Here is a 15867-nt window from a genome sequence, read left to right as displayed (position 1 = left end):
CTTTACTGTGGGAATGTTTCCAAAGTAGAGAAACACAATAGACCATGTATGACAGTATCTGTCAAACTAGCAAAAAGCTGTTTGAATTATCCAGTGTATATATATATATATATATATATATATATATATATATATATTAATTCTATAAATAAAGAAGAAAGCCTATATATGATATAATAAAACTGTCATTTTTGGTCACATCAGAGATGCCAGCCAGCCAGCCATAAATATCCAGAGACTATCTGTATACGAAACGCATGTTAATGCAAGGAGTAAAGGGGGCCAGAGATAACCTTCTGATAGACTGCATTTCAGATCCAGGCAAGTGAAAGCTCTCGGATGAGGATTTGAGGGGTAGGAGTGCTGAAGCGGAAAGGGAAAGATATCTTGCAGGGTTTTTTTCTTGGGTAAACTGTGGCAGTTGCAGGTTTTGGATAGCTCCTCTTTTCAACCTGAGTATGAAAAACGAGCAAAGCTTGAGACTGAGACGGTGCCAATCAACTGTTGGCTGTCTCTCAACAGCTCCGTCTGGATGTGCTGCAAAGAGGCCTGTGCGAGTGTGTGTTTGTGTGTTGCCAGTGTGAAGAAAGGCAATTACTGATCTCCTCACCTGCAGGAGGACTTGGGAGGCTCATGCTATTCACACATTGTTTCAGCATTTCCAGTACAGCACAACCTCCTTTAGTTTCGCTACAATACTCCATATTCAAGAGCTAACATTCATGGTTCTGTATATATATATATATATATATATACATACATACATACACTCATAAAGGTTAAGGAAAGGGTTAAATAACATTAATAATGAAATCTAGTCCAATCCATTGTATCAAGGTCCGCCCACTTAGAGATTTCTGGTGTCGCCAGTGAGATTGACTGATCATTTTCAAATGTTACCAATGCAACACACCCCAATTGATTGCATGGTAAACATCAGCTGAATATTTATTTATCTCCATCGACGAATAACATGATGAGATGTTATCCATCTTCACAGCTAATGGGCGACGTCCTCTCTCGATCTTTACATGTTTGCGCAGCTGGCCTTCCTTGAGCTTGGAGCAAAAGCCATCACTGATAACCCTAATGTTTTGATAATTTCAGGACTCCCACAGTAAATCTGAGTCCGCTACTCCTCTGAGTCTGCTTTGTTCATGTCTTTTGATCTACAGTTGCACGTTCAGTCACACTAAACACGGTGCATTTTCTTGATTAACGGACATGGACAATCATTTGTACCAAGTGAGCGGGTTACTTTATTTCCTCAATGCTTTCTGGAGAGCTGATTCATAACATAGCTGCATGGCTCCCCAAAGCGTTGGAGTTTTGATTTAAAATCTACATCAAGACCTCAATCAAAGGGGTTTAAGGAGGAGACAAGTCGCTTGTTATAGTAACAAGAAAGGTCTTGTGTTTTCCTTCACTAACTTCCAATACAGTACACATAAGGTATCGGTATATTAACGCACATTTAACATGACTGGTTTATTTTATTAAGCTCACAATGCTTTTGTTTCTTTTCCTGGTTATTTAATTTCTTTGAAAATGGTCCATGCTTTTAGATTGTAAGTGTAGGTTTCTAAGAAGCACATTAAGGCAAAGTGTTTTAAATCAGAGCAGATTGTCCAGATTGTGTTCGGAAATTGCTAATGTTACACGTCAACGGATGTACTTTACATTCACACGTTGTCAATTAGGAGGTGGTGTGAACAAGGGGGTGGGTGTGAGAAAATGAAAGGCCAGGGAGTGAGCGAAAGAACAGAATTGCATGCTGGGTAGTTTTTGCATTGTCTTTTTTCTTCTGGGTGTTAGCTCCATTCAAAAACCTGCTGTGCTGCCTACATACGCAGTATCATGACTGTCATAAGTGACTGATTTGGATCTCTCTACACAAGCATGCCACATAAATATTGTGTTCTGCATGGGAGACTGCGCTTACAGTTGATTTCAATTGAGTTTGACATTAGCATGTTGCTAAGCTAATTGAGCTGCTCTAATTAGTTTAGAGCATATAGAGATATTAAGTAAAATAATCAATTATTAATTACGCTGAAGTACTTTTATTGACATTTTTCCCTCATCTTATCTTTTTTTTTTCACTGAGGAGTCAACGCCAGTCTAAGACTGCATTCCCCATGAATGATACATGCAATACTAATGTTAAGAATTTTGCTAAAAACAAAGTATTTCAGACAGAGCTGGGTAACTTCGGTCCTGAAGGGCCACAGTCCTGCAAAGTTTAGCTCCAACCCTAAACGAACAACCCTGCCTGTAGCTTTCTAGTGATCTTGAAGACATTGATTAGCTTGTTCAGGTGGGTTTGATTACACTCTAAAAAATTGGGTTGTTTTGACCCAGCGGTTAAATGTTTAACCTAACCATCTGGGTAGTAACCCAACCACTTGGTCAAAACAACTCAATTGCTGGGTTTGTCCATATTTTACCCAGCACTGGGTTGTATTTAACCTAGCATTAGGGTAAATGGACCTAAACTCTGCAGGACAGTGGCCTAGATTTGGCGGCTAGTTATACATAACCATTTGCTTAGTTATACACAATCCCAAAGGAGCTCAGAGATCTCATAAGAGCTAACATTTCAATACATCAACACTGTTTTATCTAATTAGTCCATTAAGTGGACAACAAGTTAACATTTGCCCTGGGTAGCCAAAGCCCCCAATCTAAATATCTGAAAAGTGCTTGTCTTTTACAGTCAAATAACATCATTGATTGTGCAACCCATTAATTTTCACTGTGATTTTAATTGCTGTTAGATGAAGACGGCTCACTAATAAAAGCACTTTGAGTCAGGAAAAAAAAAAAAAATCTCACCCTCTCACTTCCTCTCCTACCTATCAGTACAGATGAAGTGTGCGGTTGCTGATTGCACATAATTTATATACAAATAAATTCAGAACTCGGAACTCGTAAAACCCCAGATGACTGTAAAATAATAATCTGATTCGCAATATGTGTAGCTTTTTGTACAGATAGTGAGACTCATAAATTCCTGGAGGAGAGATTTTGATTTATCAGTCATTCTTGAGAAGGGTGCAAAATTGAACATGGGACAAAGGGTGCAAAATTGAAAAAAATAAAACTTTGTACTCAGACAAATGAAACTACATTTGTGTATCTTATATGTACTAAGCTACTGAGCTATGATTTGATGCAACCTCCCAACTTTTCTCTTTTTTAAACAAAATGTGCTTTTTTTACCTTGGACTGTGTAATATAATTTCAACTTTATCTTTAACAGCATTCAAGATGTTTTTAACATTTCAAAACACATTCTCATGTTAGCAAACAGATTACACTTTCACATGCGACCAACAATTCCACAACAAATATAAAATATCATAATGAAATATTATCAAAATAGTCATCTGACGGAGGTGACGCATCTGACGGTGGTGACGAAAACCTGAATTTGTAGTATTTTTAACTATCAAATACATTGAATCAAACAATTACTGTGTTAAAACAACCACAACAGGCAGTGAGTATTTTATTGTTTATAAAGCTTTTATTCAAGAGTCACATTTAAGTATTTTGATATATTATTGGAACACAAAATCTTGATGTGGTGACATCTGATGGTGTTGACACATTTGGCATTTCTTTCACAAAACAAATGGAGTTCATGTAGTAGCCATTTTATTTTTTCTGTTGATACTAGATGCTAATGTAACCTGCTTCAGGAGAATAAAATGATCTAAATATTTCAAATAATTTCCTCAGAAATTGGAAGATGGTGTTGACGTATCATGGTTGTGACACATGAAATATTAACATTATTTAAAATATTCTAAAACTATAAAACTGACTGTTTGAGTCTGTCTGACAGTGATGTAGTCTGCAGAGGAGGACTGTGGCAAGGGGTCCTTTAGAGTGACAGCTGCCCCTGATATTCATTGATTTTATTACATTTGAATGAATGTCTGACGGTCTTGACAAAAAGTGGGGACAAAACTTTAAAACCTTATGAAACATGCATGTGTCACTGAAAAACAACCTTGCGTTGATATGAGATATTATTAAGTGTTGGTTTTGATAAAACAAGCTCTTTTTTATCGTTAAATACACTGTAAACCCTAATATTGTCTTTACTTAAACAATCAAGTAATGTTGACTAAACATTACTTAAAATTTTGCATTTTGAACCTGTTGCTTAAAAATATGAGTTAATTTAACTTATTTACCTTCAAAATGCATAAACTTAAGATTTCAAGTATTGTGAGCTCAAAATCATGATTAATAGGTCATTGTCATTTTCACAAATGTAGTTTTCTTGACTGTACAATTCTAATACCGTGTGTATCCTTTAAGTGCAAGGTCTTTTCTATTTTTTATCAGAAAACAAATGGCTTCAATTACAATTATTGACCATAATGGGAATAAATTTAGACTATTTATTTTTATTTAGGAAAAAAGTTCATAAATGAACTTCAGTATATATACAAGTGTTTTTGTGACACTGATATATAAAATATATATAAAATTTAACTATTTATTTTGGATGCAATTAATTGTTTGACACCCCTATTCAGAATGTTTTCCATTTGTTCAATCAGAAAAAGTGACAAATTGACGATTATTTACGTAGCATTACTAAACCGTATCATTTTCAATGGGGGAAAAAAAATCTAAATAAACTGCATTTTGATATTTTAATTGTGTGTTTGTGTGTGTGCATATATAAGGAGAAAGAAGTTCTTGAAAAAACTGTAAAAACAGTATATTTAATGGTCACACTGACAACTCCAAACAACTACACAATGTATCCAAAATTACTACACTAAACAGTCTTTCTGTGGTCCCTATAGAAAATCTACACAGTAAACGCAAAACTACGGAATCACAATACAACTAGTATTAGCGGAAGTGCTTTCTTCCTCTTCCTCTTCTTCTTCTTCTGATGTTGTCTACATAAGCGCCCGCGCTTACGTTCTGACGCTCACATATCATGCTTACGCTATTCTTCCTTGTGATTGGCCATGCATTGAGTTCTGCCTAGCAACAAGAGAACTAATGCAATGATTGGTGGATTTCAAAATTGATCCTTTTGCCCTTTTTGACACCACGTTTCAAGACGAAGTTTTCTTCTATGTTCGGTAAGTAAAATTATATAGATATAGTTATTTTAAGTGAAATATGCTTGTTTAAATCCTTGTGGTATGTTTCTATAATAAAAGACAACGCAGCCATAATTACAATATTTCCCGGTCAAACTTTGCCAGCGTAGCCATCAAGTAACGATATGGATCTGTGATGGTATGATAACTGAGATATCAGATTGTTGTTTATTTGATTTGTAATACTGAACCATATTAGTTATACACTTAATGGTAGTGTAAACGTGTATTTCTGTGGGAAAGAACTTGGCAGCCACTTCTGAGATAAATTAACGTTGTTCCCCCCGTTCAAATTTTCCAACCTTGCCAAGCCATTAGTTAACGACATTTTCTTAATGATTTTAAAATTTTATTGAAACGACAACGTATTTATTTTTTCACCAGTGAGGTGTACATATTTGATGGTCACCTAATCGTTTTTCTTTGAGAGAAAGAACATGGCAGCTACTGCTTAATGTTAGACCATGTGAGGTAAGTTAACGTTAACGTTAGTTTTTCCCGGGCGAACTTTGTAAGTGTCGTCATTAATTAACAATATTTTGAGGATAATCTTCACAATCATACCTTGAGAACTCGACTTTTTTCACAATTAGACATTTTGACAGCGAATTCTAGGTCAATTGTGTGTTATGAGAACATTGCAAGTTTTTCTTTAGCTGAGCCTAATTAGGCTAGTGATGTTTCATAGATGGTGAAATTACAGACCATCTTCACACTGGTCACCAGTAATTAGCTACAAAGTGATTTACTTATTTAACAGCTGTATCTATCTGATGTAACGTTACCTTCCAGGATAATTGTCACTTTTTAGAGCCAGAGACCTTTATTTGCACATTTAGGTTTATTTTGGATAACATTGTAAGATTACCATCTTAATTATAGTGTAATTTTCTTTGTTTTTGCACTGACTTTGTTCAATTTAATATTATCAACTTTTCTGTTATAGGTGAGATGAGACAAGGACATGTGGAAATGTAAGTATTGCATTTTTGACTCTGTAAAAAGAGGGGTGGTACTTAAACATTATCGTTTAAAACATGGTGCTCATACAAAAACTGTACCCTTTCCATGCCAACACAATGACTGTCTTTGTACGTTCAACTCCATTAGTAGTTTAAAAGTTCATCTGGCAAAAATTCATACAATTTTGGAGTTTTCCTTGGTGTGTTCACATTTCAGTCAATATTAATTACTATGTTTTACTTTGTTAGATGTCTTCTCAAGAGAAAACTCTCCTAAGAGTTATACTGACAGAAGGGGACATAAGGAAGGTCTCACTGGCCAAGAAGCCTGATTCAGTTGATGCCTTGCTTGTTGCTTTAAAAGAGAGTTTGTGGCTTAATTACAACTTTTCGCTTCAGTATGAAGATCAGGACTTTGGGAATGCACTTTGCAACCTAACAGACATATCAGAGCTTCAAGATAGAGCTACACTGAAAATCATTCCTGTAATTGAACTAGTACCATTGAATCGAGAGGAAGTACTGGATGACTCTGCAAGCACAGCCGACACAGAGATACTTTCTACCTCATCACAGGAAAGGAAAAACAGAAGGACAGTATAAAATTTAAAATGGGGAATTTTAGATCCAAGATGAGAAACTTGGGATACCCTGATGTAACCATTAATGGAGGAAGGAGAGGCACAAACAAACACAAACAACCCTGAATGAATGCCATCAAGAAAACACAAAGAAGCCAAAGAAATGTGAAATCAACTTTCTTCCAAACTTTCCAGGACATAATGATGACAGCCTTGAATCAGTTCGTAAAGAAATTCAAGATGAAATGAAGACGAGAACACCCAGTTCATCCCTTCTGGCACAACAGATGGACCTGACTTTTGCACTTAAGCGTAAAGAGATAGTTGAGTCTGCACCTGCAATCAGTGACGTGCTTGAATGTTGGCCTGCCCTCTTCCGTGAGCCTCAGGTAAGTCGTCTTTCTGTTTTCAATGCATTAAAAGGACTGTTCACCCAAACAATTTTCTCATTTAGTCACCCTTATGCAATGTAAAGTTGGCATGGAGTACTTTTGCAGAACACATTTAAAGAAAAAACAAACAAACAAAAACACTTTCTTAGCCTCTTCATTATTTCGTAATTATTTCTTAGCCATGTAAAGCATTTCTGTGTGAAATCTAATGTGATTGTGACCTGGCCTTGTCTCCCCCCAGGTTTGCATGGAGTTCAACAGAATTACGGGCAAAAATCTAAAGCAGGAGTTCTAAGAAACCCTGGACAGACACAGTTCACGGTTCATGGAGCTTTTTAAAAACAGAAGGGGGACTCCTGGTCAGCGCTTGTTGAACTTTTTACAGCAAATAAAGGTCAGTAATTTGTCTTATTTAACATAACTTAAAGGTACTGTGTAGTTCATTCAAAAATGGAAGTTTTGTCGTCATTTACTCACCCGCAGTTGTTCCAAACCTGTATAAATTTCTTTGTTCTGCTGAACACAAAGGAAGATATTTTAAAGGAATGTTTGTAACTGAACAATTTTGGGGCAGCATTGTCTTCCTTAGTATTTCTTTTTAGTATGTACATGTCAGTGGTGCCCCAAATCTGCTTGGTTTGGAACAAATTTAGGGTGAGTAACAATCACAGAATTTTATTTTTTGGGCGAACTATCCCTTTAAATTTTGTCAACATGTAATTTATTTCTTATTTTCATATCAGTAATCTGTTATGTATAATAGATAATCCAATATTTAATTTAAATCATATATTCTCATTACAATGCCTAAAATAGATTGATAGTGAGTTTTTCTGGCATTAATAGAATTTCATGTTTTCCTCTAAAGTCAGCACAGCCAACTGAGGTCCGAACCCTTGTTCTTCGAGGACTGCCTATCATGCTTGGAGATGATGACTCTTCTTTCTTCAAGTCATGTTTAGTAAGTACATATGTTCTTAAAAGGGATAGTTCACCCACAAATGATTACACCATGGTTTACTGACCCTCAAGCCACCCAATCAGAGTTATAATAAAATATATCCTGGCTGTTCCAAGCTTTATAATGGGAGTGAATGGGGGATGAGATTTTGAAGCTCAAAAAATTCCATCCATCCATCGTAAAACTGCTCCACATGGCTTCAGGGGGTTAATAAATGCGTTGTGAAATGAATCAATGTGTTTGTGTAAGAAAATATCCATATTTAAAACTTTATAAAGTGAAACTGTAACAGTAACACCTCTCGTAGTTCAAAACACTTAAGGTACATCCTACATCATACATCACATTACTTGCACTTTTATTGTAAATTGAATATGGTCCACCGGAAGCTGGATATTTTACTTTATTGAAAGGCCTGAGTGAGTATATTTTAATTTTGGGTGAAGTATTCCTTTAATATACAAATGTGTTATTTTATTAAATATCATTTATAATGCATACTTTATAAAAAGTGTATACCAAATTCTTTGCAGGAAGCATCTACATTTGCATAAATTCAAGTGTATACATGTCAGTATAATGTTGGATTAGGGTTAGTGATTTGAAACTTAATGCACATTCTGATAAACATGCATTGATGATAAACCTTTGATTTCTGATCACAATACTATGTTTATACCTGTTTTTTCACTAGGTAACTGATAATCGCAACACTGTCCTTGATGTGCCAGTGGGGATCTTATTCGAGGACACTGATCTTCAGCCCCCCCAACTCCTTGCATTTGACTTCTTCGATTGGAATAATTCTTGAAGGCCAAGTGGTGATGGACAAAATGTAGGACCTCCCACTGGCAATCTGTCTTCTCTTTGGTCTGATTTACGCACTAGACCTGAATTACCCAAAATCACTCGCCAACACGTTTCATTTCATCCAGCGTGTACTAATGTCAATGGGACAGAATGCTCTCAAGCCTAGAGTGCAGTCTCTGGCAAACCAGCTATTTGCTTAAGAAACGTCACAGATACTTTAACACCACTCTTTGTTTGGGGTTTTAAACAAAGTTATCCATTAATGTAATTATCCAGTTATCTCCATTATCCATTTATGAAGAATAAAAAGTATGTTTAAATTGTTAAATGCAGAGTTCTACAACTGATGTGCAGTAGTTACTTTGGGTAACTCGTTACAGTAGTTACTTGTTACCATTGTTGCACCTCTGTAGTGTGGTTGTGACCCAGTAATATTTTCATTACAGTATAGTTTGGACTGTGATATTGTGACATTTGGGCCAAAGGCACTGAACATGTTCAGTATGTTTTATTTTAGTTTGCAGTCTTTGCACAAAGCTTAAACATTGAAATGTAGTAAGAAAGTAATTATTATACTTGGCATACATGTTTAGTACATTAACAATTGTGAGGCGTAAAAAGTGTAATTATTAAGTGCACAGAGTTGTACAATTGATGTAAGTGCACTTATGTTGGACATTTTTACTGTTGTTACCACTTTTACAGTGTGGTTGTGACCCAGTAAATTTCAACTACAGTATAGTTTGTATTGTAATACTGTGAAATTTTGGTGAAAGACACTGAGTATGTTTTTACTTCGCCATGTTTGCACAAAGCTGAAACAGTCAAAAGTAATAGCTATGTTTACATTAACATAATTGTGATACTTGAGTGAAGTATATATGTGTAGAGTTGTACAATTGATGTACTGCACTAGTTAATTTTGTTACAACGTTTACAGTGTAGCTATGACCATATCCATTACAGTATAGTGTTTACTGTACTTTAATATTGTGACATTTTGTCAATAAAAAGTCAAAGATTAAATATGCTGTTCATTTGTTTTATTTAAATTCGGTGTGCACAGAGCTTGCAGTAAAAAATAAGAACATCATTCAACAGTTTGTTACATTTCCATGTTGAGTTAACTTAAATGTATAAGTACACTTAAAATTAATACCAAGTTAAGTGAACGTAATTGTGTAAGTACATTAAATAAGCACCAAATTTGGTGAACTGAACGATTTAAGTATAGTCTACAAAACCGCCAAGTTAAATAAACTTTAATATGCAAGTTTTGGGAGACTCCATTACTCAATTGAATTGAGGCAACGAGTTTACTCAATCAATTTAGTTCAGTAAACTTATTAGGGTTTTCAGTGTACATTTTTATCCATTTTATAGCATATGAATGATTGAACCCTTCTCTGTGGACACACTGTTTTAGATGTAGTGAGAAGACAATAAGTGTCATAGATTTCACATAATAATGATAAAATTAAATTGAAGGGGGTAATTGTGTTAAACAGATTCTATGATCAATCCCCATAACATTTACAATTGAAAATATTTTAAATTTTTAAACCTGATAGCAGTTACAATTGCTGGACATGTTTTGTCCCATGTTTCAAGAATGACTGTTATATATAAACACACATTACACTCATCTTTCTTAGTTCAGATTTATACTTATTCTTACTCTTCCCTCAGAAGCCAATCTAAGAGCTGTGGATTATGTAGTATAAATTCAAAACACTATACCATTACTTTTAATTTTCAATAACAGTTTCATTCTTTCTTTCATAAGGCAAAAAAATGTCCATAAGTTCCATGTAATACCTGTAATGGGATTTCAAATTGAACCACCTGGACGAACCTTGGTAATGAAGACATTTTTACAGTTTGTAGCCTAAAATGACAGATCTGAGAAAAAATGGAATTTGTTCACCTCTGCAAAGTAAATAGACGGGGGTTCTGGTCTAAAGCTGAGGTAATTTAACAATTTTAGTGATTGTTTTCAAAAGTTTCCCAAACATTTCCTGTCAGATCTGGTAAAACATACACATTTTTAGCTTTTAAGACTTTTTTTCCCTTGCACGGTGTGTGGAATGTAAATGCAAACCTACTTGTAAATGTGGTCTTGTATATTACATGAAGTGCTTTGCGTCAACCTTCATTAAAATGGACTCTTTGTGACTCATTTGTCATTTAGACATTCAACAAGCGAGATTTTCACAGAAATGATTATAAAACATATTTAACCTCTCACCCTATTTAGCAAGCTAAAACCTCTGACTGCCTGTTCCTGTCATCACTTTTAGATACATTATCATAAGAACCTGAAATAAGCCCTCCGTTTTGTAATATCTCCATTTAATATTTACAAAGTAATTTGTACTGTGTCAGCAAGTGTGTGGAAACGGGCCATAAATATGTCCTGTGACCATAAATAGCAATTTCCATTTATTCCAATAGACTGAGCTCTTAAAAGAAAAATAAACTAGAATTAAATTTGTTTATGCTTACATTCTACGTTTTATTCATCATGATTCATTAATGCTTTGATTTAGCTTCCTCCCCTTTTTTGTGGGCTGAAAACATGAGAATACCATTATGTTGAAGAACGTAATTGATCATATTTCCGGAGAACCACAAGCCTTTGAACTCTAATAGTCCATGATGCTGGTGTCTCTTAGTAAGACACATTCTCCATCTTTTTGATGTCTCTCTCACTCAGACATAAGCACTCACGCAAATGTGTGTACCGCATTTAAGATGAAATCTCCATATAGCTTCATAATGTTGCAGTTTTTGTGTAAGGGAAGGGAGCCTCAGAAAATGAAGAAAGCCATCTGCTTCTCTCAGCTCCAGAGAAAAGAGATGCTGAAGCAACTGTTCAGGGAGCGGCATAACTAAACAAATTAAGTGATTAGGACACCAGCAGAGGACACCAAGCCTATAGCTTCTATTCAGAGAAACATGCCAAAATAAACAGAGAGGATTGCTAGGAAAAACACACACAATTTGATACACTACTGGTGACTGACAAGGAGCGAGGGGTGAAAAGCGCGACAAGCCAATAGTAAATGAAGGGCAAAGGTAGTCTGCTGTATGATGAGATGCACCCAACAGAACTGAAGCTCCATTTCCTCACAGGCTCCATTCTCTAAAGGTTAACACAGTCTGGGACTCTTGGTGGATACAAGGACGGAAACCATCGCTCTTCCATCCGGCCCTCAACCCCACTGTGCCTCTCTGCCACACCAACGAAGATCTCTACATGGCTGGGAAGTGTTGAAGTAAACATAAAACATGCCGAACGTGTCTATGAATAGAAATCATAATCATTACTGGATCTATACCACACTAGTCCATCTATGAAACTACAGCATACATTTGCATAGGAAAAGAATGAAATCGATAACAATATTTGTCAAGATTGTTTTCCAGTAACATATTTCACATGTTTTGGGTGGGTAAGATATTTGTTTTAGAAAGAAGGTTGTCCAAGGCTGCATTTATTTGATCATAAATACAGTAAAAACAGTAATAATTGTAAAATTACAATGTCATTTGTATTAAAATTGCTCTTTTATGTTTTAATATATTTCAAAATGTAATTTATTCCTGTGACAGCAAAGCCGAACCATTACTTTTGTCTTCTGGTTGAATAAAAGTATTTATTTCTTCCAAAAAAAAATAAAAAATACAGATCAAAAAATTTTGAAGTATAATGTACAGTATATATACAGCTACATATTGTACACACACACATGGACAGTTGCCTTTCTTAGCTTATAATGTGTCAAGATAGATTTGGAGGTCATGAGTCTGAAAAAGTCCATTCTTATATACAAGTTGTTGAGTATCCTTAAATGTCAGAAGTGAAAAGAAAGCTAACTTCGCCAACAGTAACTGGGCGCAGACCTTCTACGATGCTAGAATAAAAATGGAAGTCTGGGTAATTGGCAGCGTGCAGCAATGCGCATCGTATTAGGATTATTCTCCATGGAAACATTTTTTTTCTTCCAAGTTCCATTTACAACTTTATTTCTTTGCTTTTTTTATTTTGCTGCATTCATTTCTACTTCATTTTATCAGCAGCGCAACACCTAGTGCAGAGTACATGAGAAAGAGAAATGCATAAGAATAAAAAGATAAAGAAATCGCAGAGAGAGGATGCAAACTGCCAGAAGCAACCATCAAGAGACTCTGAGCCACATGCCTCCCAGCAGAATACTCTGGAAGACAGCAGGAATGCCATTTCTCTGACATTTCCCCCCCTTTCCTCCATCATTAGCTTAATAACCATTCGATAAGCTGCACAGACTCAAGCTGGCCTCTCTACTTCCCTGATGGTCATAGACCTCAGAACCTGTCTGTGTTATGCTACTCTTGAGCCACTACTGAAACAATGAGGCTTGATGAGTCTGCCTCCATCATTGAGGATTTCACATTGATCTTGTCCTATTAATATAAGCCGCTTAGGCTGCCCCACAGAGACATTGTGTACGAGTTCCATGTTTCTCAACTGTTTCAACACTGCACACACGGACACAATAAGCCCTACACACTCACTGTCCCGCTGGTTATCAAAAAGCGTGTGAATATTAGAAGCACTTTGAAATTAAAGCTTATTCCCACTGATGGTGCATGAGAGCTGTTTGCATGACAAGTGTATATTTGCACAAATATATATTCATGTGTAAAACCTGAGCCATTTACATTTAATCATTTTGCAGATGCTTTTATACAAAGCAACTAACTAACGAGGAAAAAGCACAAGCATTTTTTTTTACATAAAGGAGCGAGGAACCATTTTAAGAGTGAACCAAAGGTCTACTGAAGCACAGGAATTTAGAGAGGAGAAGGGATCATTTGGAAAATGTGGATGCAATTACAAAGGAATTTGTGAACAAATGCAGATCAATCAATTCTTTGAAAAGATCCAGTTCAAAGGATCGATTTGCTCTCAAAACATGTAAAGGAGAGGTAGGCCGTAAAGCAACAAAACATAAAACAAAAGCAAGAGAAAAGAAAGAGTAGTTCAATAAATAGTTTAAAAAACGAAGGGTGCTATTTATTCACCCTTGTGTCATTACAAAAGTTTTTGTTTTTCCTTCTTCAGTGTATCACAGAAGAACATTCAGAAAAAAAAAAAAAAACGTTTTTTTGTCCCCATGCAATTACAAAGGAATTTGTCAACTAATCCAGATTAAAAACAAAGCAAATAAATAAATAAATAAAACATTTCTAAAAATATTTTTTTTGTTTCTCAAACAAATCTATGTCTTACAGGGGTAAGTCTTACATGTTATGATTTGAGTAAATAATGACAGAATTTTCATTTTTGGTTGCACCATTGTTTGTACTATAGGTTAGATTGTGCTCATGGAGTTGTGTCTTCAGACTGAAGTTTGTGATGGTTTTAGTAGGTCATGTGGAGGTTGAAATGTCATTCCACCACGGCGGAACAGAGAAAGTGAAGGTTGTTGTAAGCGAGCTAAAATCAGCAGACCACTCATCACATGTGAATTATGATTATAAAACTGCCAATTTCCCAGTTGCCGTTCCAATGGGTTACTGAGGTCACATGCAAGTTATCCACATGCTCTGTTCTGGAGACACTCTTTAGGATGTATAGGCTAGTCTGGCTTTAAAAGGCCAGTGGCTGGTTACGTAAACAACACTTATCAAAAGGGCATCAAGGTTAAACGCTGCCCTGCTGCTGTGACGCCATGATCAGTTATGAAGGCGAGAAATGCCAAGTCTAACTGTATGTTGCCTTATTCCTGTAGTCTCCCGTTAACAGGCGACGGAGTGACATATTCATGCGTGATTGGCCACGCTCGAAAGCTTTTGCTTAACATTGTGACATATGTGTCAACCTGACACTGTCTATCTGTGAGATATTGATTGCGACTGTGAATATATGAATGCTCGGAAAGGAGTGTGAATGGCTGTGAGTGAATGTATGTGTGTGAAACAGACAAAGGTGTCCTTGAGGGTTGATACTCAAGGATGAAACCAAAACAAACCCGGTAATTGATGTAGTTTGGAGAGCAGAGGGGTCTTAACGTATGGTATTTCCTCCAGAGTCAAACAATAAGGAGTACCACAATGCTACCTAGCAACAGACAGAAGAATGAATTCTCATCTGAAAAGAGAAAAGTGTGTATGTGTGTGTGTGTGTGTGTGTACGAATGTGAAAGACGAGCAAGAGGAAGAATATGTAGTGGTCTGACACCTAGCCAGCAATAGAGGTGTTACATCTTCAACACCTCTCTGTAGACAAAACCCTCAATCCGACATGTTTAGTTTGTTTAACCTCTCTGTCATGCAGAACTGTGACTATCCATTTACTGAAATGCCTATGGCATTTTTTCTATTGAGCATTTTTTCCCCCTGAATGCAAGTGGGTGTTACAAGTGTCCTCGACAGGAGAATAATGCTTGCGCAACAGTGTTGCCTTTTAGGAGAACAGGTAAATGTCCAGCACTCACTCTGTGATTTTGGAACAACAAAGCTCTTTTGTCAGAACATGCATTTTCTCTCTGAGGTTGATGGACGGCGTCAAGGTTATATCTCCTTGCCGGCATGGGATGCAATAACTACATATAGACATGGAATTGTTTAAAGTACAGAAGATGGAGAAACGGAAGTGACTGAAGGAGGTGGCAAGAAAAGAGAATGTGGAAAATTAAAACCAATGTAGTTTTGTCCCTCATTCTTAACATAAAACTGGCTACAAACATAAAAGTTTATTTACCACTAATGATAAAAAATCAGACAGTAAATGCATACTTTTCAGCTGCTATTAAAACACACATATGAGTTGATAATGTAGAGGTTAAGCAAAGGATGGCATTTTTAATATGTGCCGTTTTCTGCACTGCCAAGCACAACACAAGAACATGCCCCGACCAAACCCTGACTGCCTAAGTGCATGGTCTCAACCCTTAGAGCAACAGGGGGCTCTATCACAGAATGCATCTTCTCATCCCTCTGTGTGAGATTGGTCTGCGATGCAGCTCCTCCACAATG

The 15867-nt window shown here is 36.1% G+C and overlaps 1 protein-coding gene and 1 long non-coding RNA gene across 2 annotated transcripts in view; one reads left to right on the top strand and one right to left on the bottom strand.

Annotated features, from left to right (window-relative positions):
- LOC306872021 (catenin alpha-2) overlaps positions 1–15867 on the bottom strand; it is a 471996-nt gene that overhangs the window by 32012 nt on the left and 424117 nt on the right. The window lies entirely within an intron of this gene.
- Positions 5022–9868, top strand: LOC306872462. Its single transcript, XR_013784413.1, has 5 exons — positions 5022–6112; positions 6933–7070; positions 7315–7467; positions 7942–8034; positions 8729–9868. It is a non-coding gene; the product is annotated as an uncharacterized lncRNA (long non-coding RNA).

The sequence above is a fragment of the Barbus barbus genome (assembly GCF_936440315.1).
Source record: "Barbus barbus genome assembly, chromosome: 7".
Classification (NCBI taxonomy): Eukaryota; Metazoa; Chordata; class Actinopteri; order Cypriniformes; family Cyprinidae; genus Barbus; species Barbus barbus.
This window is presented reverse-complemented; position numbering and strand designations above follow the sequence as displayed.